This window comes from Pongo abelii, chromosome 9 (genome assembly GCF_028885655.2).
Source record: "Pongo abelii isolate AG06213 chromosome 9, NHGRI_mPonAbe1-v2.0_pri, whole genome shotgun sequence".
Taxonomy (NCBI): domain Eukaryota; kingdom Metazoa; phylum Chordata; class Mammalia; order Primates; family Hominidae; genus Pongo; species Pongo abelii.
Window position 1 is genome coordinate 102294117 of NC_071994.2, and position 24611 is coordinate 102318727.

A 24611-nucleotide genomic window follows, 5' to 3' on the forward strand; every position below is an offset into this window, starting at 1 on the left:
TTGCCCTTCTTTACCCTTTTATTTGTTTTTAGGCACATTATTACATTGAAACACATCTATATGCACATTCCACTGAGTTTTGAAAAATATATACACCTATTAGCCAATATCCCAATCAAAATATAGAATATTTCTGTCAGTTGAGAAGTACTTTTGTGATACTTTTATTCAATACACACTATAAACATGTAGCCATTTCCGGATTTACAGCAACAATGATGGGTTTGGCATGTTTCTTAAATTAATGTAAATGAAATAATAGACTATCTACTATTATGAATTGCCTATTTATATGAAAATGTCACAATTCATATTTGGTGACTCTCTGTTGGTTGAATTATGGCAAATATTTTTCTGTGTCTATTAAGATGAGCATATACATTTTTCCTCCTTTATTATCTTACTGTAATGAATTAGGTTGATTATTTATTATTGTTTTTTTGAGACAGAGTCTCGCTTTGTCACCCATGCTGGACTGCAGTGGTGCTGTCTTGGCTCACTGCAACCTCTGCTTCCCAAGTTCAAGCAATTCTCCTGCCTCAGCCTCCCGAGTAGCTGGGACTACAGGCGCGCGATACCACACCCGGATAATTTTTGTATTTTTAGCAGAGACTGGGTTTCACCATATTGGCCAGGCTGGTCTCAATCTCCTGACCTTGTGATCCACCTGCCTCGGCCTCTCAAAGTGCTAAGATTACAGGCATGAGCCACCGCACCCAGCCTGATTAGTTTTTAATTAGGAACACCATCTGGTATTCTTTCCCACTGGGTCATGATGTATTTTTGCATACATTATCTGATGTGATTTGCTAAATTTCTGTCAAATACTTTAATGTCCATGTATAGGGGGTTATTGTTCTATAATTTGCTATTTTTCTTAGAATACCATTGTCATATTTGGGCTTCAGAGTTGTGCTGACCTCATAAAATGAGTTGAGGAGTGACAATTTAGGACAATTTCCAGAGATTTCATTTTTGTTTAATATTTTTCACCAGTTGTAGTTCTTTCACTAGGGAAGGGGTTCTGAAACCTCATCACAATGCTTTTCTAAAATTTGTCCCCTAGAATCAAAGAGTGCTCCAGTGTTATTAAACCAAATGCTCTTACTTTGATCTTTGCCAAAGGTATAAATATACTTAATGTCAAATTTATTTTCAAGTGGTTCTTGAAATAAGCCTTTTTAAAAAGTCAAACTCTTTAAATCAATAGTGTTAGTATTTTAAGAAAATTATATCTTTTATTTTATGCTAGTTTTTTGTAGTATTAAAACTGACCACATTATTAATTGTGTATATAATATTCTAGCACCTATAGCTCTTTGTCCTCAAAGCCCCAGGGGATGATTAAGAAATATTTTCTTTTAGTTGTTTCTCTTTCTCTAAAAATTACTTTTAGGCCTGTTTACTATCTACAGGTATAACTTGCCAAACTCTTTGCAGACTTTTATACCTCCTAAGCTACTACCTCTGAAGAAATCACCTTGGTTGGCTGTTTTGTTGACTGCTACTGCTGTTTAGCCAGGAGATAAATTTCAAGTGGCCACAAATTCATTCTTTGATTGTGACTGGGTTGCATCATGTGATATGAAATATCAGAAAAGTAGTACAGAAAATGTGTTCTGATAAAACATGAATATATATTTTGCATCAATCCAACAACAAAGCAAAACAAAAAATAAATTAAATAATACTTAAACAATTTTATCTATATCATTTGCCTCCTCAAATATTGCAATGGAGTGGCAGTGTTTGAGAGGGAAAAACATATAATATAAAACACCCGGGTTAAAGACAACATATGTTCCTCTAAAAAATTATCTTGTCACTTACTTGCCTTTTGAATAGAGGCAACTTATATATCCTGTATGAGCCTGTGATTCTTTATGTGTTAAAAAAAATGCTGACTTCTTTATGGGATTGTTGTAAATATTCAATAATAGTGTTTTACACAATGGATGACCTGCAAGAAATACAATTTTTTCTCCGAATGGTAGTTAATAGTTTCTGCTATAATATCCTTCCTTTTCAGTCAGCAGAATGCCTTATAATATAGTCAGACAGTTAAGAAAATTGGTTCTATTCAGTCTCTCTATGCCAAATTGTATGGTATTGACAAATTATGTAGCCTTTCTATATCTCTGTTCTGCATAGGATTGCTATAAGACAATTCAGATAGTGTATGTGAAATGCTTAGAACATTCTGCAACATTTTAGTAAGTATTCAATAAATATTAGCCATTGTTATTATATTCCAAAAAATCCTACATGATAAATGAGAAGAAAGAAGGATTTAAGAGAAATTAAGTGATTTTTTTTTTCCCCAGGTGCCTCAGCAAATAAATGGCCTAAACAATTGGAAGCCTAGGGATGTAATTGCTGGTGTTCTATTAAAAAGTGAAGGAGACAAGATTTTAATGAAAGTACTCATTCTATTCATAGGCTGGACAAAAATAGTGGTTTTAGTAGAACGAGCTAATAAGTAAGAGATAAAAGTAGAAAACCCAGAGCTACCTGGAACTACACTACACTCAATCGTATATAGACAGATTAGCCTTCCTCTCAGGTGACATTTCACGCAATCCAAGATTTGAAGTTTTTTTTTTCTATCACTGCTATTTTCTCTAGGATAATATGTTCAATGAATAGAAATCAAATAGAAATCAAATAGGCTTTAACAGTTATGATGTAAGATTACACCAGTAAAATAACTTCACAGATGTACGTCATGATTCAGGAGTAAAAACAAATTATCTTGAAATATGTAAATCATTGTGACCCATTTTCAGCTTGAATTATTTGTGCATTCACACAGATTTTCACTTCTTTTGCTTATAAAGGTAGTGTTATTGATACATTTTTATTTGAATTTTTAATTTTAAGAACAAATGCCCATCCACTAACTTATTCTAGACTTAAGACTTTTTTTACAGACAGTTGAAAATTTGCTAAGAACACACTACCATTGAAACAGCAGGGAAATTCTCACATAGGGAAAGAGAGGACAAAATTATTTATTTATGGTTTATGGGTATCCTATCTGCTCCAGTGAATTGAATTTACCACAGGAAAGATGCTCTGTATACAAAATAAAATATCCTTCTTTATCTCAAAATGTACGTTTCAAGGAATATTTTGTCTCCTTTACAAGAAGGATTAATTCACATAAAATTAATATTTAGTAATGTTTTATTTCATGATTAAAATTCTATTTAACAAACTCCACTTAAACTGTGTCTATAATAATCAAGACAACTGAACAGCAAATATTTATTCTAATAATTTGCAGCTGCAATAGTATATATTGTGCTTGCAAAAACTTTGCCATCAGTTTATATTGCTTTATCCTTAGTCGTATCATAGACTTTCTTGACCCAATAAGGAATTTACTGATGAACGACATTCTAGAACGAGCAGATCCTAGGCTACAAATGAAGGAGAATGATGAAGACTAGCTGCCTATAGGGTATCTGGGACATAAGTCAGAAAGTTCAAACCTGAGATTTAAACTCAAATTAGCCCAAAGGGGGTTGGTAAAAGGTGACATGTGAAGCTGTTTAGACGTGTATAAACAAATTTCAATGTCCCAATAGTCAACAAATATTAATTAATATAATAATGACAGTTTTGAGGGTATATATAGCTTCTGGGTGGCATAACATAATATATAAAAAATTATGCCATGTAAATTTGCTGAACAGTAATTAATTCATTGCTAGCCCAAGTAGGATGTGTATACCGGTGTGTTATAAAATATTTTAAGGAACTGAAATATTTTAGCTATCCATATCTCACAACTATACAGATGCAGTTTGATAGAAAAAGTATGTTCTATTAGTCTACTACATGAAGCATTCTGAAGTGCTGTTTCATTCATTTTATGGATGTGCATATGCTGTACCATGTACACTTGGACATAGAGCATCTCATTCCAAATAACTACTTTCACTTGTTCAGTAGTGACTATGTAAAGGCTAGTTTTATTTTCATCATTAAATAGTGAGAGATTTTACTGTCTAGACAAAGGAAAGAGAAAATGCATCTTTCTCTGGAGTAGATGAAACCACCGAATTGAAAGGACAAATGCAAGCAGTTGATTGTCACACAGCCAGAGGAATGGGTTAATACAATAACTCCTATCCCTACTACTGCTATTAAGTAACAGTGAGTGAGAGAATAGGGTAGGGAAAGGAGAATGGGAGAGGGGAATAAGGAAAGGAAGAGAGGGGAGGAGAAAGAAGAGGAGAAGAGGAGGATGGGGAGGAGGTACACATGTGTAATTAAAATATCCATAACACTTTAAGATGGATGCTATAGTAGGATGTGAAAAGATATAGTGCGAAGATAAAGAAGAAAGTAGCTTCAGAGAAGAGAATATTTGTTGTATATAATAAAACAGTGGGATATTGTAAAAATTGCATATTCTTATTCAGTAGGTCTGTGGGCGGGGGGACGGGGTGTTGAGATTCTGTGTTTTTAACTAACAAGCTCCTAGGTAATGCTGATGTTGCTGTTCTGCAGACCAAAGTTTAAGTAGCAACGTAATTAAGGGTAGAGAAGACGTTGATATTTATTCTAGGCAGAGTGATGAATACACTGTAGTAGTCATGGAAGAATAAAAGCATTTGGTCTGGCTAGTAGTTCACTGAGCATAAATAGTTCACTGAGCATAAGTAGTTCACTGAACTATCAGATAATGATTTAGAAAAAAAAATTATTACAAATGACCTCAGGCTAAACATTCTGAACATTGTTTTGTGGGCAAAGGGAAGCCTACAAATGCTTCTGTTCCTAAGTGTGCCACTGTAGGCTTGTTGGTAAGGAAACCATAAACATGTTATAGTTTAAAGGGCAAGATGGAATTAGAGAAAGAGGAAGAGGGACAACTGTTATCAGACTTCAGCCATTGCCAGAGTGAGGAAAGCACCAGGTTGAACTTTAGAGATGGAAAAGAAAATTCCAGATTTGGCACCTACTTCTGAGTCATCAACAGAACGTAGTCAATTATTAGATGGAAATAGTTGGGATAAGAAAATAAGTAATTGACAAGGAACATGACTTTATATTTTGTGTTGTTTTATTTCGCTGTAGCCAAGAATGCATAGGAAAAAATAGATAATATTAAAAAGGTAAAAATTATGGGATGGTATGAAAGCATATAGAAAGTCTATATGGGTATATTGAATAGACAAAGTTTTAGAATGTAAATCCTGGAATGGGCCATGGATATTGAAAATTAGAAGGTGACAGGGATTGCACAGGGATTGAATATATATTGCAAGCCAGTGATTTTTTTCATAGAGTATTTCTTTTAATTAGAAAGCCACTGGTAACCTTAGCAAGAGTTGAATGATAGAAAGAAGAGACAATAGAATGATGCAAATTATAGAGAAGTAAATGGATTTGTGTGCCTCATGGGAATATGTGTATGTAAATATGGAAAGTGGCCATGGGAAGTAAAGCCCCTGATAGTTGTTCTTTAATTTGGGTGATAAAGGTGGCATACTTTTTTATTTCTAGAGGAACCTTTCCTGTTTTCTGATTATGAGTGCGGGTAGCAGATGTCCCTGGAAAGAATGTCCACTAGATTTGTTCCAAGGCCAAGGGCATCATCCTGTAGATTCTGATAAAATGGTTAGTAAATTATCATATCCAAGATGAAAGCTGATAACTACAAATCATAAGGCAATTGATGATGCCAGGAAGTTTGTCAACATTCAAATCCCTTGAGTCCCATCCCTCGAAAAAGGCATCTTCTTCCTACTCCTTAGTTGTGATAGCATTGTACCAATATCAAATTACAGATTTTTAGAGGGAAATGGGTATGATAAAATTGCCTATACATTTTTATAATAAATTCTAGAATTTCTTAAAATCTGAGAAATCATTTCAATGACAATTTTTTCTACAGTATATCTAGGTAATTGTCGCTAAGACTCATAGAGTGATGAAAATAAACATTTAGGTGTTGTATATCACTCATATGTTTTAATAAGTTTTCAGGTGTATTTTATTTTCAGTAGAAGACCCTTCGGTGGAGGATTGGGGAACAAATTTTAATTCAAGCCATTTTCTCCCAGGGCACACATGCTAATGTATTACAGAAAGCTGAACCATAATATTCTAAGCACTTCAGTTAGTCTTCACTTTTGAAATTACTCTTTTGAACTGAGTCAAAAAAAAAAAAAAAAAGAAAGAAAAAGACCCTTTCATTTCATTGAAGTGAAGCAAATCTCTCTGCTTTAATTAAGAGCAATTGCAGGAAATAGTGATAACAGAAGTCCAGCTCCGGGCCGTATATAACGAAATGATCGCGGGCTCTGGCTGCCAGCCAGGCTGCCAGGCTGTTTTTCATGGGTGTTACTCTACTGACAGTACCTTCCTGACATTTGTACCTCGACACCAGAAGTGCTAACAGCTGCGGTGCCAGTGGTAGAAAAGCAAGGAAGACGTTTTTCAGCTTTAGTTGCTCTCAGATTCTCAGCACCCTAAGAGAATAAAGTCTGTTAAAACTGACTTCAGTCGGCTACCTCCTTTGCGAAGATTTTTGTGTTGGTGTCTGAAAAGCAGTTTTATTCCATGACATTGGGCTTAGGGGAGATGAGTTTTTCAAGACAGAAGACACATGTGGTAAATGCGTGACAAATGGCAGTAACAGAGTTGGGCTGGGAGTTCATGGTTTTATGAAATGAAATATTTCAACAACCAGTTCTGTGCTCTGTTATTTACTGCAGGCAGCCCTTTTGACCCTAAACTGAGGAAGCCAAAAAGGACTATAGGAGAAAATTTCTAGTTATCTTGAAGTTGGATGGTATTCTTAACTAATAGTGACAGATGTAGCAATGTGACTCCTAGTGCTTGCTGCTAATGGCAGAGCTTCAAGCTATCAGGAAATGAGAAAGGTCAGAAGACAAGCGCACATATGTGAGAAACGAGTTCAGACGATAAAGGGTGAGATGTGGTTTTTGGAAAAGCTCATTTTGGGAACTTTTCCAGTCTGTCTTGGTGGTTTGAAGGTGATTCTTGGCACATAAGCGTATCACTAACATTTTGACATACTCTACGGAATCAAGGTCCTGAAAAGAATATAACACTGCTTAAATATCAAGGAGCCACTATGCACTGATAACTTGTTTCATACATTTAATCTTCTTTATGATTTTAGCATTGCTACTGCTTTGATCTTAAAAGTAGGAAAATTTTTTAGCAAAACATAATTAATTTTCTAAAATTTAAAGGATATTTAAGAGCCCTTCTACAATAATTAACTTACCGTAAAAAAAAAAAGAAAACTTCTATAAATAGTTCTATTGCTAATACTTTATAGCAGATGAGTTTTTTACAAAAGAGTTTGTATTTTTAATTTTATAACAACTGGGTTGTCTCCACATGCACTTTTCTGTCACCTCCATATTTCAGACAAATTTGGGCAGATTCTGGGTGGTGTGGTCCTAGACTGAAAACTCTATTTCAAAATCCAGGTATAAAACTTTGTCTTTAATGACATTTCAAACGTTTCATATACAAAATGAAAAGATTTTTCAACAGCATAAAAACCCATAAATGTAAGAGAAATGTCCTCTTACATGTACATTATAAGTATTCTTATTGAGAGAAGTAAGTGTTCTATTGATAACTTTAAGTAAATAAAGCCAAAAGGACAGAAGAAAGTCTATAATTAAGCACAATTCAATCATTGTGGCCATTTAATTCTGTTGTTTTCATGTATAATCTGAAGTCCAGAGAAGTTAAGGAAAGCATGTGATTTTATGCAGCTAATTAATGATTAGAATTCAGTATGCCAACTCCCAATCCTGGGGTTCTTTCTAGAACAACATCCCTGGACATGCTCAGAAAGCAAAAATGTCAGAATATTTTCCTTTCAGCACTAATGCTATGATTCATGTCAAAATAAAAACTTCAGCTGAAGAAGTAAGGGTAAATTGATTTAATGTGATGGCATCACATCATAATAATTTCAAAAACTCTTGAGAATTAGTTTTTTTTTTTTTGCAATTAACTCTCCAATCGGCAATGGCAGAGAGGAGCATCATCCAAAACGTCTACAGGGAAGTCTGCATATTTTTTTCATTTCATTGCTAATGAGCCATTTTCACCTGACTCCTGCTCTTACTACTCCCCCCTGAAGAACCAGCTGTCAGTTTCCACAGCTGAGCAGGTTTGGTACCAGACAGGTGGCAGCAGGGTGGGGAAGAAATTGTGTCAGTGGGATGTAGTTAATCTGGAATTACGATGATCCACCTGGTATCATTAAACATTGACTCCATATCATGAATGGTTCACTACAAGACAATCAACACTTAAAAGGTTTTAAATATCCTTGAAAAGACAAATACAAAGATTTGATATTAATTGAAAATCTGCAGTCTTGTACACATTAGATCAATTAAGTCCATTTAAAGATGACAGAATTTTATATCCTGTTTATAGAAAAGGTGAATTGGACTGTGCTATTCCAGATTCTAACATTCACTCACTCTGTAAGCTTTTTATGCTACAGGCTCTGTGGGGGGAAAAGCAAAACAAAACAAAAAAACTATCTTGACATCAGTAGCACTGGGTTGAAGCTTAAATGGGTTAATATGTTCGGAAGGATTTTATAAACTGATACTTAATATGTGTGTAAGTATGGAGTCTACTGTTATCGTTGGTATTTACTTCATGGATTATTTTTAACTCTCACAATAACCTAGAAAATGTCCTTAATGTGTCAAATGATAACGCCAACCACATGACTCAACTGATCTCCCTGGCCACAATGATAGCCACCCATTGGTGTTTGATTCAGTTCGTATTTTTCTTCAGGTGGAAGTCACCTCCCCACAAAAGCCTTCTCTGAATGCTCAGTAATGGTCTGGATGCCCTTCCTGTGCTTCTATAGCACCCGAGCTGATCCCTATTATAGCACTTACCACAGAGCAATGGAATTGGCTATTCACCAGTCTCATTCTCCCACTGGACCATAATGTTTATGCTCAGAGACCTTATCTTGTTCACTTTTGAATTTCCAGTTGTGTATATCACATAATGGAGACTCAATAAAAATTACATACATTATTGAAGTTCAATTAGTTTCATGTATACAAAGTATAGTATATAAATTTTTTAAATTTATATAAATTTAAAAAATATATCTAGACATTTATTTGATTTACAGTTTGAACCATCATTCTGGCTTCATCATGAAGAAAACTTTGAAGTAGGCCGACAGTGAAATGCAGAGAGACCAGTTCAATGGTGAATGCAGAAAGGATGCTCATTCAAACAAGAGTGGGAGTGGAAATGGAGAAGAAACAGACCTGAGATATATACAGAGGTCAAATAAACATGATTTGATAAATAAATTCATGGGTGAGGAAGAATGAGATGTCAGAAACAGCTTTAGCATGCCTGTAATCCCAGCAGTATGGGAGGCAGAGGCTGGCGGATCACTTAACATCAGGAGATCGAGACCAGCCTGGCCAACATAGTGAAACACCATCTCTACTAAAAATACAAAAATTAGCCAGCCATGGTGGCAGGCACCAGTAGTCCCAGCTACCTATGGTGGGGCTTAGGTGGGAGAATCGCTTGAACCCAGAGGCAGAGTTTGCAGTGAGCTGAGATTACACCACTGCACTCTAGCCTGGGCAACAGAGCAAGACTCCTTGGCAAATAAATAAATAAATAAATAAATGGCTTTAGGATTTATGGTTTATACAGCTAGGAAGATGATGAAAGTATTGGCTGGGATTGAGAACACTGGAAGACGAGATGATTATTGTTACCATTGCTGTTGGAAGGGACAATGAAAGGAAGCAGGCATAGTTCCTAGTTTCAGTTTTATACATGTAATTTTGTTGTGACTTTGAGGAATCCAAGGGAAGAAAGAGACATAAATTTGGAAGTTTTTTGTGTATAGGTGGTATATTGAAGCCATGGATTGCCTAGGAAGTGTTTAGGAATTAAAGAAAGCCAGAATCAAACATTGAGGAATTTAACACTTAAGAACCTTCTAAGGCACAGAAAAAGAAAAGTGAAATATTGAGAATGAAAGGTATATAACAATGGGAAAGGAAAAAGTATGATGTATAAAAAGGAGGGGAGTAAGTACAGATATCTTTTTTTATTCAATATAGTTGTACCGTTTAAGAATAAAATAGGGCAAATGTTGAAGGGTGATGTAAGGTTAAGACAGTGTGATGGCTAATTTTATGTGTCAACTTGCCTGGGCCATGGGCTCCCCAGACATTGGGTCAAACATTATTTTGGGTGTGTCTGTGAGAGTGTTTCTTGATGAGGTGAAAATTTCAGTCAGTTAACCGTGTAAAGTAGATGGCTCTCCCTAGTGAGAGTGAGAGTGGGCCCCATCCAATCAGTTCAAGTCCTGAATAGAACAGAAAGGTGACCCACCTGTGAGTAAGAGGGAATGTCTTCTGCCTGCCAGCTTTTGATCTGGGACATTGCTTGTTTTTTTTTTTTTTTCTTCCTTCAGACTTTGAAACCTCAGCTTTTGCTGTGTTTTGATGCTGCCAGCCTTTGGACTGGAACTACGTTTTTGGCTCTCCTAAACCTTCAGCTTGCCAACTGCACATCTTGGGACTTGTCAGCTCCCATAATCACATAAACTAATTCCAATTACATACACACACACACACACACGTGCACACACAACTCACAGACAGACGTACACACACATACATCCTACTGGTTCTGTTTCTCTGGAGAACACTGACTAATACAGAAAGGAGATTTTATATATTATATATAATATATATATATATATTCAGATAGAGAGGACTTAAATGTATTCAATACTGTTTTTAACATTTTAATGTATTTAAATACTGTTAAAAATAATCCCATTCATTAGGCTTCTGGGTAATGTGGTATGTAATTAAACCAGTGTATCCTGTGATCATGTGTCCACTGATGTACCCCCTTTGATGTTAAGTATGGCCATCAGTTCTATGTAATGTTATCCAAATTCTGTGTCAGTGGATCAAAGACTTGGTTACTTCTTGGAGAGTGCTGCTAGCTGAAGAGATGTGGGCAAGAAAGGGAAACCCACACCTAAGATATGCTTCGTGTGCTTTTGAGAATACTCAAAAGGTATTCCTTCCACCTTGATTGGTTGATTGAGTAGAATCAATAATATCATATTGGTGAAGGGTAGTGGGTGATCTCAGTGTAGCGCTCAATTGCTGGAAGGTTGAGATTTCTACAGAGGTAGTAGGTAGATCAGCTTTTGTTGAACGAGGATTCATGTTTTTGGCACCATGCATAACCTCCATCTCTGCCAACATGGCCACATTGTTAATGTGTCAGTGTGTTTATACTACAATGTGCTCATACTGCAATGGCTGATGAAAGAGACTGGTTATAGTTTGCCAAGCCATTCGGTACACTGGTTTGTTTAGTGCCTCTTCTTTACTAAATTGTAGAGTGTCCATAAACTTGTATGTCTATTCCCCAGATCTCCTTGTCCCCAGTTGTATTAGTTTTCTAGGGCTTCCATAAAACAGAATACCACAGACTGGTTGGCTTAAATGACAGAAAATTGTCTCATAATTCTGGAGGCTAGAAGTTCAATATGAAGGTTGCACCAGGCTTGGTCTCTTGTGAGGCCTCTCCCCCAGCTTGCAGACGGCGGCCTTACTCCTGTCTTCACTTCATCACCACACTGCTTGCACATGTTTCTGGTGTCCCCTTGTGTACCCAAATTTCCTCTTCTTATAAGAACACCAATGATATATCACTTAGTGTTGGGCAATACATTTAATAAGGTAATTTGTAGCAAGTTTCAGAAGTAGAAAGAACACAAAAAATTATCAGGAAAACTTTTTTAAAAATCTCATCTAAACCAGGATTTTAACATGAATAGAAGCTCTTCAGGTGGACAAGGGTGGGAAGTGGTCATTTGAAGCCTAGGGAACAGTGCTGAATACTGTCTTGAAGTTACTATGTTGTTGATAAAAATTAATCATCAATTTAAGGTTTAATTACAAGGTTTTATTTCATGTTAAGTTTAAATATTTGTTTTTCTGGTCAATAACACATTAAGAATAGAAAATTACAGGGAGAGTCTATTCAAGACAGCCACTCTAGGATAAGGGACAAATTTTTGTATCCCAGCCTAATAAAAGAGAGAAATGAGATAAACTCTAAAAAGAAGATACAAACATTGATGATGATTTGAAATAGGATGAGTTATGATTGTAAAAAAGAAAATAAGAATATCAGGTGATTACATGGCTTTTACAATTTTAGGCTATTTTTCCATCTGTAAAGTAAAATTCATGTTAGATTAAAAAATCACAGCAAAACTATACAAGATAAATGTATGTTGACCTATGGTGTGTGAAGCAAGGTTGTGAAATAATAAGACAACTTACCTTCTTTTTCAGTAAGTTGCCTACGATTGCTTATTTAGATTTGGTCTAGTTGTCAAAGAAATGGAGAGAAAAATATAGGTTGGCAAAGGTCATTCTTTTTCATAAAGTGTAACTTGAGGAATAACAACTAGCATATGTAAAACTTTCAGTTTAGGAATAATTTTCTCATCTATTATTTCTTAAGACTTTTATTATAATTCCTTGAGCAGACATAGGATCTGACATCATTACCCCCAGAAATGCTAAATAAGTGTTTAAGATCTAAGCATAAGTATATGGTAGAAACCTAAAAAAGTCTTACTCTGACTGCAAATGAAGTAGTCTCATCATCACAACATACTGTCTTAAAGACAAGCATGAGTATATTCCAGAGACAAAATGGAAAAGCTTTGCTTCTAAGAAGCAAACTTGAGGAAGGAATTGGAAAATGACAACCATCACCATAACAATACAGTTCATTATAATTTTTTTCTTTTGCTATGTTAGTTCATAATGAAATGTGAAAATAATTAGTGATACTTCTTATTTGCTCAATATGTGCTAGACATGTTGGTAAGCTTTTTATGTGTATTATCTCATTTAATGTTCTCAGTATTTCCATATAGTAGGGAAAAATGATGCACTGTATAATTGCTAAGAAGTAATGACAGTAAAAAGAACACAAAATTCTGACTTCCAAAAACATTCATCTTAATGACAATCCAAGATGAAAAAAACATAACTTGTCAAATCCTAAAATAAAGATGTGCTGTTTGCTTAAGTAACTATCATTCCGCCTAAGTTTGTAAACCTCAACAAAATGCCTGCCTTTTTTAGTTTTTAATTTTGTGCAAGAAGGCATAAAGCAGAAATGTAAAATTGTTACAATATTAAGAAAAGAATGAAGGGAGAAGAGAAAAGGAAGAGGGACAAAAGCAAGGAAAAGAGGGAGGGAGGAAGAAACAGAGGAAGAGACGGAGGAAGCAAGGAAGACAAAAAGGAATCTATAGTTCCTTCTGTTCACAATTTGTATACTACAGTAATATCTATAATTTAGACTTGATATCATAAATGCAAGCTGAGATTAAAGGAAATCTTAGGTCGACATACTTAAAATTGCTGATATTTCACTACTTTTGTTTAACAAAAATGTCAATTTCCTGAAGTTCCAAATAACATAAATAGAAGTCGTAAAGGTCAATACCCTTTGGTAGTGACAACTACAAGCAATTGAAATACTTTTTATCAATCTGATCATGAAATATGTACCTTAGGTTTCCCTGGACTCTTGGTAGTATTTTAACATGGAATCTTACTTGATGGGCTTCAATAACTCTGAAGTTATCAATCTGAAGTTCTAGAACTTATATTCCTTACCTTGATTATGTCAGTAAACGTAAGTGCTCTATAAATATGCTGGAAATATTATTAAAGAGAAAAACAGTAAAATATTTGTCCTCACTAAATTTTTAGTTTGATATGAGGATGGCAAGTACATGAAGATAGTGTAAAATTGCTGAAAACAATAAGAAATATGTTATTAGATTCTTATTTGAAATATATGTATGGGCAGCTATGCTATGTTTTCAATGCTAATACATCAATAAATCTATCAAAGATTAAATTTAATAGAAATATAAATTTCAGTATATAGAGAATTTCATTAAACAATGAACTTCATTAGAAATAAAGAGAATAGAGGTGGCCCTATTCATGCATATCCTTAATGGAGCTCCTAACACAACTCACGGTTCACTGCAAGCTCCACCTCCCGGGTTCACGCCATTCTCCTGCCTTAGCCTCCCAAGTAGCTGGGACTACAGGCACTCTCCACCACGCCCGGCTACTTTTTTGTATTTTCAGTAGAGACGTGGTTTCACCATGTTAGCCAGGATGATCTCGATCTCCTGACCTCGTGATCCGCCCACCTCGGCCTCCCAAAGTGCTGGGATTACAGGTGTGAGCCACCGCACCCAGCTGTAAATTCTTAAATAAAATAAATAATAAATTTAACATTGCATATGCTAGGAATAGCATAGAATTTTCATATTATTATCTTATAAAAATTAAGAAAAGCTGGGAATGCTGGTATAAGTTAGTGTGTTAAATATTTTAAGCTACTGTAGCCCATGTAAGCTTAGAGTGACATTATGTTATATTATTAAATATGAATTATAAAGGAAAAAACACATCTGAAAAAGCAACTACATAAATATGCCTAATTAGAAGCTGTATTTTTTATATGGATAAAAAGCATAGTGACTGTAAGTATAACTAAAGAGAACATTGATATAAAATATTTAATAAGATGCATGGGTTTTGGTCAAGCAAAGTTGAAAAAAGAATCATTTTTATCACAATAGTAAATATCATTTCTTAACAGGTGTCTTTAAAGGATTACCATTTAATGCCATTCAAGATCCACTAAGCATCATTTTTGCATGACTACTGCAAAAGGATTACTTTACAGATACCAGTTCCTGTGTCAAGAGCATACTTTGGACCCTGTTTTCAGAAAGCAGGTACAGTTCATCTTTATTAAACTGCCTATAAAATTGAAAGAAATGTTGAAAAGAAAACATAAGATTCGTGCATATCCTTAATGGAGCTCCTAATACAACTGCTGAATATGCTAAAGCTTAATATGTTATTTTCCCAAATTAAGTGATTTGTCTTTGAATTGAAAACACCTTGATTGTGTCAGTAACATAAATGCCCTATAAATATTCTGCAAATATTATTAAAAGCGAAACACAGTAAAATATTTGTTCTTACTGATTTTTTAGTTTGATATGAGGATGGCAAGTAACTGAATGTGGTATAAAATTGCTGAAAACAGTAAGAAAAACAATACTCAGATATAGCCTCCTGTTCCATGATATCTTTCTCAACCGACATATAATGTGCTAGTGGATGGCTTTTGTGCTTTTTGTATGTGCTTGAATTTTAAGACAATGCTTAAAGTTAAATAAGCAGGAAGTCATGGGTGGAGAGAGGCAGTGTCATCCCCACCAGGGAACGGGGATCTTCTGAAGGCAGATGGCTTTTATGCAGTTTGCACAACAGCTCCGCATTCTTACATATTTACGTAACCAACAGAAATTACTAAAGAGTGATTACACTTATTTTGAGTAAAACTGGGCATTGTGTAGTAATATGCCTTTAAAATGAATACTCTAAAATACTTTGAAATACATCATTAGACATTTATTATTTACGACTAAGTGGCACCAGTAGACTATCTTGAATTAAATCCATTGTGTGCTATTTAACTACAATACCTCTGATGTACTTTTTAAATAATCAACCAAGAAGGTCAATACACTATGAATATAGAATGATTATCTTTATTTTCTGCTTATTTATAAAATGTTGACAATAGTGTACCCAATTTCAAGGCTGTCACATGTTTATCCTTTAACTTGTTAGGTTAATCCAGGTTAATTGATTCAAAATAGGAGAGGAGTTTCCTCATCCTACTCTATGCTTTCAGTACCTTCAAGCTTGAAAATTAGCATTAAAGAAGAGAAGTTACTAAATGCGGATGTGAGAGCAGTTCTTTTGGAAGGTGTAGGAGTCTAAAGTTTTACCACGATATTTGATTTTACTTTCTACTTGCCACACTCAAATTCTGGCAGCTCATTGCAGAAAATGTTACTTTCCATGTGTCTTTTATTCATTTCATTAAATCATGCCAGTCTGTCATTTTGATTGCAGGCCATAACTGTACCAGGTATCTCTAAATTAATCTTGTGAAGAAAAGCAACCGCATTTAAAAAAAAAAACAATTTAAAGAGAAAGATAAAGAAGGGAAGGGGAAGTATCTAACAGTGAAACCGCAAATCATGGGAAAAAATTGAGTTCCATATAAATTAATCCATTGCTATATTCTAACATTAGATAGATTGTAAGCCAAATTTTGCCATCAAAGTTCTATTTGTTACAATAAGAATGATTTAAGAATAGGTTACATACACAAAATAATAACAATAATCTGTATTCTGTCTGTAAACATAAACATCTTGGAAGCTGTTATTTCCTATATATAAAGCATTTTGTTCTTAACTCATAATCATGGACGTGCCTTAACAAATCAAACTTTATATATTTTTTTTTACTTCTGAGATATCTGTGACTACTAGAGATAAATTAAATCTAAGCACCTTAATTGAATTTAGTAATGTTAGAAACAAGTTGTTTATGATGCTTGTGACATTCAAAGAAAGACAACCGAACCACTGAACACAGCACAGCAGCTGTATTTAAGAGGGTTTCAGATCTAATGCTCACTTCCAGATGGATGATGGATATACAATTTGAATTTATGCTAGACACATCAGCAGATGGAAATAGAATAGAGTAAATGTCTTGGACACCTGTGAACTGGTGCATTCTATCAATTACCAACCAAATTGTATTGAATTCATGTAATTCAACAGAAGTCTAATTAATTTTTTAGAAGAGGCTCTTTGTCAATCTATTAATAAATTCAGGTTTCAAGTTGAGGATGTAGAGTGTATTTAACCGCACAGAGAACCTGTGGAATCAGGTTTGGCAGAGCAAAGTGCACTCTTATTATGCCATTTTTGTTGTTGCTCCTTCCAACTAATTGAAAAGCATATTGGTAGAATAGGAAGCAATTGAAACAAATGAGACAAACTGAGCACTCCAAAAAGACATAAGTGAATTAGAATTGATGAATCTGACGAGAGTGGATTCGCAGTGTCATTTTAAATAAAACGCCATTTCATTCATATACTTGCACCTAATCTGTCACTGTAACAACTGAAAACATTCAGCGGCAAATCTGACAGTTTCATCTTGACACAACCAACTCAATTCCTGCCATAATAAGAGGCAATATATATTAAAAGGGGTCCTGAGTTCAGCCTTTGAGAATGAAATGTTTCAGTCAATAACTTATACAACTCATCCAGGAGACACTGGCTCAGCTCCAAGAGGAAGAGCTTTATTTCATTAGAGAAGAGTCTGAATGGCTCTAGGTTTATAGATTTTTAGCATTGCCAGGATTCTCATCACTTCATGAAAGGAAACCTCTAAGTATCAATGTGTGCATCTCTTAGAGAGTATTACAGTTGATAAGAATAGAGTAGAATGTGCTCTGAATTAAAAATTGGAAATCTAATTTTCATCTCTAAAGCTCTTGACAATTACACAGAAATTTGGAGAGAAAAACTTTCCATATCAGTTGCTACATAAGTATTGTGTAAATTAACAGTGCTACTACTTGCTAAAATGTTTACAGTGTGGCCAGAATTGACAAAATAATGAAGGAAGGTGGATGGAGACAGTTTTGAATGAATACTCGAAAGAATTTCTTAGCAATTAGAGTGTCCACAGTAATCTTTCAAGGGTCATGTGTCCAGATGAATGAAAAGTGTAATTTATTATCATCAGGAAGGGAGATGGAACAGTTCCACACAGAATTGTTATTCAACAATAAAATCTTAATTAATTTTGAGGTGGTTCTTACAGACATCTGTGTTTTACTACTTGCAAAAATTGGTTATTTATTTTAACTACACATATAGTTTTTTGTGTTTTAGCAAATATTGTTTTGAAGTATTTTATAGGAAAATTTGTTATATGAAGTATAAAAATGCCTAGTAAGGTTGGACATGGTAGCTCACACCTGTAATCCCAGCCCTTTGGAAGGCCGAGATGGGTGGATCACCTGAGGTCGGGAGTTTGAGACCAGCTTGACCAACATGGAGAAACCCTGTCTCTACTAAAAATACAAAATTAGCCAGGCATGGTGGTACATGCCTGTAATCCCAGCTACTCAGGAGGCTGAGGCAGGAGAATTGGTTGAACCCAGGAGGTGGAGATTGCAGTGAGCCAAGATCACATGATTGCACTCCAGCCTGGGCAACAAGAGCAAAACTCCATCTCAAAAAAAAAAAAAAAAAAAAAAAAAAAAAAAAAAAAAAAAAACAGGAGAAAGAAAAAAAAGCCTAGTAAGGTGAAACAAAATAGAATGGCTTAAGTAAATACATGTATAAGTTGGTGTAAAACATTGTAATCTGAGGCTGAGGTTGCATGAATTTCTTGGACAGCATTTATCTCTATCTGCCAGTTATGGTGGTGGGACCGGGTGGTTCAAGTTGGATATCGATGGATTATTTTCATTATCAGCCTATCCATAGGAAATATGTTGGTGCATTAATATTTTCCAAGTTGAAGTTCCTAAGGAGATGTAAGAAAACTGAATTTGCCCAAAGCAAGAGGAAGAAAAATAAGGAATACATTTTAGTGTGATAATGTAACAGATCATACAGGCTTTCTAGTACATAAATTTTTGCTAGTGTGACGTGAGGCATCCACAGGTTGAAAACATGCAAACACTTTCATTAATATGAATGTATGCAAAATATCTCCTTTATGATACTTGCTCAGCAAATGTTAACATTTATTTAATATTTCTATTGTGGAAATAACTCATGGAAACAGAGGAACTATTTATTTTCTGGAGTAGGTTTTGAGTATAAGAAAATTTCCATCCACCTCTGCTTACATACAAGCAATGGAACTCTTAGTCTGAAGGCTCAGTCACTCGAACACCTCAAGGCTGTCCTACAACATAAGAAGGGCTCTATCTCTTCATTAGATGGTTCTGAAATTCAGTTCATCTCTCTGTGCTAAGCTTAGTATACAGAGTGAATCCCAGACAGACAAATTCTTAACTAGATACAGACTTCTGCTTAGAAACTGTCACATTTGCTGAGTGTATTGAGGCAATTCTAACAAATGGAAAGATTACAGGCTTTGAAATAAGTTAAAACTAGGATTGACTCTGTGCTGTAATATTTGCTGACTGAAGATACTTGGCTGTATCTCAATTTTTATAAACCTCAACTTTCATTTGACTATAAAAAGTGAATACTATCTCATTTTTGTAAGGGTGCAAAAAGTTCACACAAAATCGATCTTATCTATATCTGTACATATACAAGCAGTGACACACATACACACACACACACACAATCCCTTATATTTAAAGCTTGGCATCTGAAAAGTGTTTAGCAGATGGTTATTATTGTGATAGAATAAGTAACATACATTTTTAACCACTGAGTGGACTGAAACTTACTGAAAGTCTTGTAAGACTTGAAAAAAAAAAAGGAAAAGAAGTACATCAGGAAAGAAGGGAAGAAAGGAGGAAAGAAGGAAACAAGAAAAGAAAGGAAGGAAGGGATGGAGGGGAGGGAGGCAAGGAGGAAGGGAGGAAGGAAAGGGAGAAGGAAGGGAAGGAAGGAGGAAGAAAGGAGGGAGGGAAGGAGAGAGAAAGGGGGAAGAGCGGGAAGGAGAGAGGGAAAGGAAGGGAAGAAAATATAGATTTGGCCTTTGGGCATTAATATTTGCATTCTCGGGCTGTTGTGGGATATAAGACTAATGTAGAAAAATGGTACATTCCTATCTATCTGTCATAAATGATTAGAAAATGGACTAAAAAGAGATCTCATACATAATGGAAATGATTGCATAGTATTGTGCTGGATTTTGGGTTAGTACATAGCACTCTTTCCTAATTCTTGTGCTCTCCAGAATGTTAGAAGGCCAGGGACTCTGATAACTGCATTTCTCAAAATACCTGTCAGCAGGATTCATGATGAGGTGCCACTCAATGGGAGATGTACAAGAGATAGGGAAAATGTAAGAGAAGCAGAAGTCCTATCATTTTCCTTCCAGCCACAGTGGCCTCAGATGCGTTTTTTAGTATCATATGCCTCAGTCCTGGAAGCTATGCTAATTGCTGGTAGTTATCTAGAGTTCTGCAATGGCCCACTCTTTGAAAACTCGCAGTCATTTTAAGATTTAGCAGTGGTCTTTCCTGTCATTTGTTTCTTCAGTTTTTCTAGCAGTTTAAAACAAGTTGATATCTAAATTTATTTTTAATTAAAATACCTAAAATTTTATTTTTATTTTTCTGACCTAAACTTGTTAAATGAGATGCCTAAAAATAAACATACACACACACGTGCACACATACACATTCAGACACACACACACATACACATACAAACACAAATATATATATACAAAAGCCTAGCCTACTGAGATGCATAAAAATGGAGAGATATATTGTGTTTATAGATAGGAAGACTCAATTTTCAAGAGTGTTAATCTTCCCTGAATTGGTTTTATTTTGGTCTAACTTCAAAAAGTTAATTTAGCAAAATTAAGACAGTGTGTTTTGGGGGCAGGGTAGAGCCTTGCAGTAACCTTTGGAAGATACTAGAAACCCAGAGAACATTTTATGCCTCTATGAAAACTTGATATACAAGTGTTGTGATTCTAAAGACCAGTGGAGAAAGAATGGACTATGCTATAAATTGTCCTAGTAAAATATATTACTCATCAAAAATTAAAATAAGATCTCTCAGAATGCCATACAATAAATAAATTAAAATAACTATAGCTAGATGTAGGACTTAAAAGGCAGAACTTTAAATTTTAGAAAGAAGAAATTGGTAATAATTTAATTACCTCAACATACAGAAAGATATTTTAGACCCACAAAAAGCAGTTAACAAAATGACAGAGGTGACTATAGTGGAAAATAAATGAAAAAGAAAACACAATTGTGACAAAACACCTTGGTGCCTAAACTTTTAATAACTTTCTTTTACCTGTAAAATAATAATAAAGAAAAGATTTAGCAATCATTACTTTTATGTATCTGCAGTAGATCAACTTTCCAAGTTTGCAGTTTATCATTGTAGTAAATTGCAATGTTGTAAATTGCAATATTGTATTTAATTTTTTAACTCTTCCTATCTCTGCACATTCAGTGTCTGACTTTCTAGCTCTTCTCAGTAAAGGAATAAAATATACTTACTTGATTCTTGACTTTGGGTTTAGTCATGTGACCTGCTTTGAACAATTCAATTAACAAAAGGAATAGTATACTAGCTGTGAGGTCAGGCCTTAAGATACAGTGCATATTTCCATGAGTCATGTTGCTCTTTTTTCATCATCAAGAGAATAATGAATAAAAAGAGAGATGTGTGGAATAGAGTCATCCCAGATGAAACATCCCAGCCAAACCCAGCCGTAATGAGCTGACCTTCAGCCACTCAAGATGAGTTAATGATAATAAATTACTGTTGTTTTAAAACATAAAGTTTCGGGGTGGTTTGTTATGTAGCAATAGCTAACTGATAGAACTATTATTCACAAAATAATTTATATTCCACTAATTTTTGACAACTCATTATCCCTAAATATGCATTTTACTTTCCTTCACTAATTTCTCTGTTTATATTTTAACCCTATCTGGCATGCCCTATGCTCCCAATTAGTCTACTTTTCAACTTAAAGTTAAGATCAAATCCTACTATTTCCACAATGTCTCAGTCTCATCTTATATGAAATAAAAGAAACATGCTGCATAATAACTGATAGTATCAATATTTGTTCTGCTTTTATTTTCTATACAATATTTTTAAAGCTTGGTACTGTATCTTATACCAATCTGTGCCCCGATAATGTCTTCCACATAGTGCATTTTAAACTACTATTTGAAGAATAAATTACATAAGTAACAGTTGAAATGGCTGATATTCACAGTTACAAAGACAGTTTTTTTATCATATAAATATGCCTGTTTTATTTACAAATTATTCCTCCAGATTAAAGTTTTTCTCTTACTCTATTATGGTGTACAACAATTAAGGGAAAGAGAGAGTTAAAATGTAAATAAAGAGAATTGGCAACCAAGCCTCTACAAATGTTAGGTCATCTTCAAGTGATGATCTATTATCATCAGTGACAAGATGTCCAAATTAGGAAGCAGAAAACCCCTGCAGCTAATGTATAGTAAATTAACTAATTAGTCTATTAGTATCCAAGATTACACTGTAAATGGTTTCCAAGTGTCAGTATTTACCTTACTAAATTTTGAGAGGAGACAGCCAGAGGTTCAAATATTGGAATGTTATTTCATGAATGATATAATTCACTTAGCACAACCGTATTTCTTTTTCCTTTGTAAATAAAGTTAAAATATCCATACATTCATGCATCGTAATTTAGAAGTTGCTACCTATATATGCTTTTTAGTGATGATTTCCTGTGTGCAAAAGCACAGTAAATTGTCCAAAAAACTTCCCTGGTAGTTTTTAAGTTGCACATTGTGGAACAAGATCAGTGTTTAGTCAAATCTGTTCTATTACCATGATTGCAAATGTCATTTGTAAAGTTTTATGCTTTCATTTTAATGCTACATTTGGCAAGCTGGTATGTTTACTATTCAAACAATTTTTTCTTACCTAATTTTCTTCTGATGTGTTGAAAATGGGAAAAAAAGAAACACATTTTTGGATCACCTGTGACTTAGTTGACTTTTGGGGCTACACTTACACATACGATAAAACAGATAGGTTTCAGGGAAATTAGCTTAAAAATTGTAGTTGCTTATACTTATAAATTCTCATGCATTCTTTTTGCTTTATAGAATGGGGAAAATCTGCAAGACTTAGCATGACCACCACTTCACGCTACAAACTTAATCTACGCCACACTTAATCTACAAACAATATCCATATTTTACTGAATATTTCCTACTATCGCTATGCTTCCCAAGTAGCTTGATTACTTAAAATAATTAAACATTTTATAATTACTTTCTGAAAATAACTTCTAATAATGTATTAATAATGTATTTGATACTAAGCTAGCATGTGGAATAGAAAATATTTTTCAAATCTCTGAGATTTTATTTGGGGTTGAAAGGAAGGTGAAAATTTTCTGTTGTGTCTATATGTCACTATAGGAAATCATATTCTAAGATTTCAATGATGCATGGCAGTGGAAGTAACAGAGATGAATACAATAGACTTTCCCATAGACTGAGTTTTCCAGGTCATTTAACTCTCTCTAGTGTCTTCAAAACTCTCCAACAGAGTTAATGATAACGGATTGTCATATTATTGTCCTCATGGGGACCTGCTTGGGTAGAAGATAAAAAATGCTCTCAAAGCTATGGGTAAAAATATAGTGATTATCAACTCATCAACTCTCTCTCTCTCTCACACACACACGCAGTGCATTGTATCCTTTTATTAAAAATATAAAGTATCAAGAATGAAATCAAGAGCTGAAAATTAAACAAAAACCAAAACTAAAAGGGCCAGCACATACAAGGCTTGAGTGATAAAAATCCTGTCCTTTGCTCTTAAAACATCTCGGACTCTCACTCACAACTACACAGGCATCTTTGAAAGCAATTCAAACAAATTTTATTGTCTGGCTTCACAATTCATGAGAGGGTAAAAATAGAATGTGAGAAGATAGATGGGCCTCTAGAAATACACACAGGACTATTCAATGAATTGAGAATTGACAGCCTCACAGTAGCAGCTAAGGAAACTGTAAGCATATTAAATAATTCTACTTGCAAAGAAACTTTGAAATAGTTCATGAAGTAGCCAACAGGTGGGAGGGTATGGTGATGGATATGATACTTATCTTAATTTGATCATTATACAATACATAGGTGTATTGAAATAACAGTTACCCATAAATATGTATAATTATTATGTGTCATTTTAAAACAAAATAAAACTTTACATACACACACAGACACACATACACACATCCAGTATTGGACTGAGCCACTTCCTAAGCAATATTAGTATACTGTTAAATAAGTTTGTACTATCCAATAAAGATAGCTACTAGCCACATATGGCTATTGAATCCTTGTAATGGGGCTGGTTTGAATTGAGGTGTGCTGTGAAAATAAAGTACAACACAAGTTTCCAAGACACAGTATGAAAAAAATGTAAAATATTTTATTAATAATTATTTCATGTAGAAATTATAATATTTTAGGTACATTGGGTTAACAAAATATATTTTTTAAAATAACTTTTCTTTTTAATTGTTACTATTATTTTCTTTTTGATAAAACATGAAATATAGTTCTAATACACATTGTTTCTGTATTGCCTGATTTGAGTAGGTGTTGTTTGACTTTCTGGCCCTCAACCTAACTATCAGCAAAGCCAAAGAGATATACTTGAAACAATAATGGACATTCAGTGTATTCCTCAGCAATACTTCCTCTGGAAGTCATATTCACTGGCACCAGAGCTGTTTCAACCACTGCTTGTAGGCCAAATTGGAAAACCTATAATAACAGCAATAGCAAATATTCAGCATTTGTTTGTGAAGTGTCAGAAGCTGTTCTATGATTGATTCTTACAGCAACTTACT

At 34.4% G+C, this 24611-nt stretch overlaps 1 protein-coding gene across 1 annotated transcript in view; it reads left to right on the forward strand.

Moving 5' to 3' along the window:
• CNTN5 (contactin 5) overlaps positions 1-24611 on the forward strand; it is a 1356469-nt gene that overhangs the window by 294256 nt on the left and 1037602 nt on the right. Inside the window, exon 2 of the mRNA XM_054524966.2 lies at positions 14755-14893. The gene's annotated coding sequence lies outside the window, so the exon portion shown is untranslated. The remainder of the gene's footprint in view (positions 1-14754; positions 14894-24611) is intronic.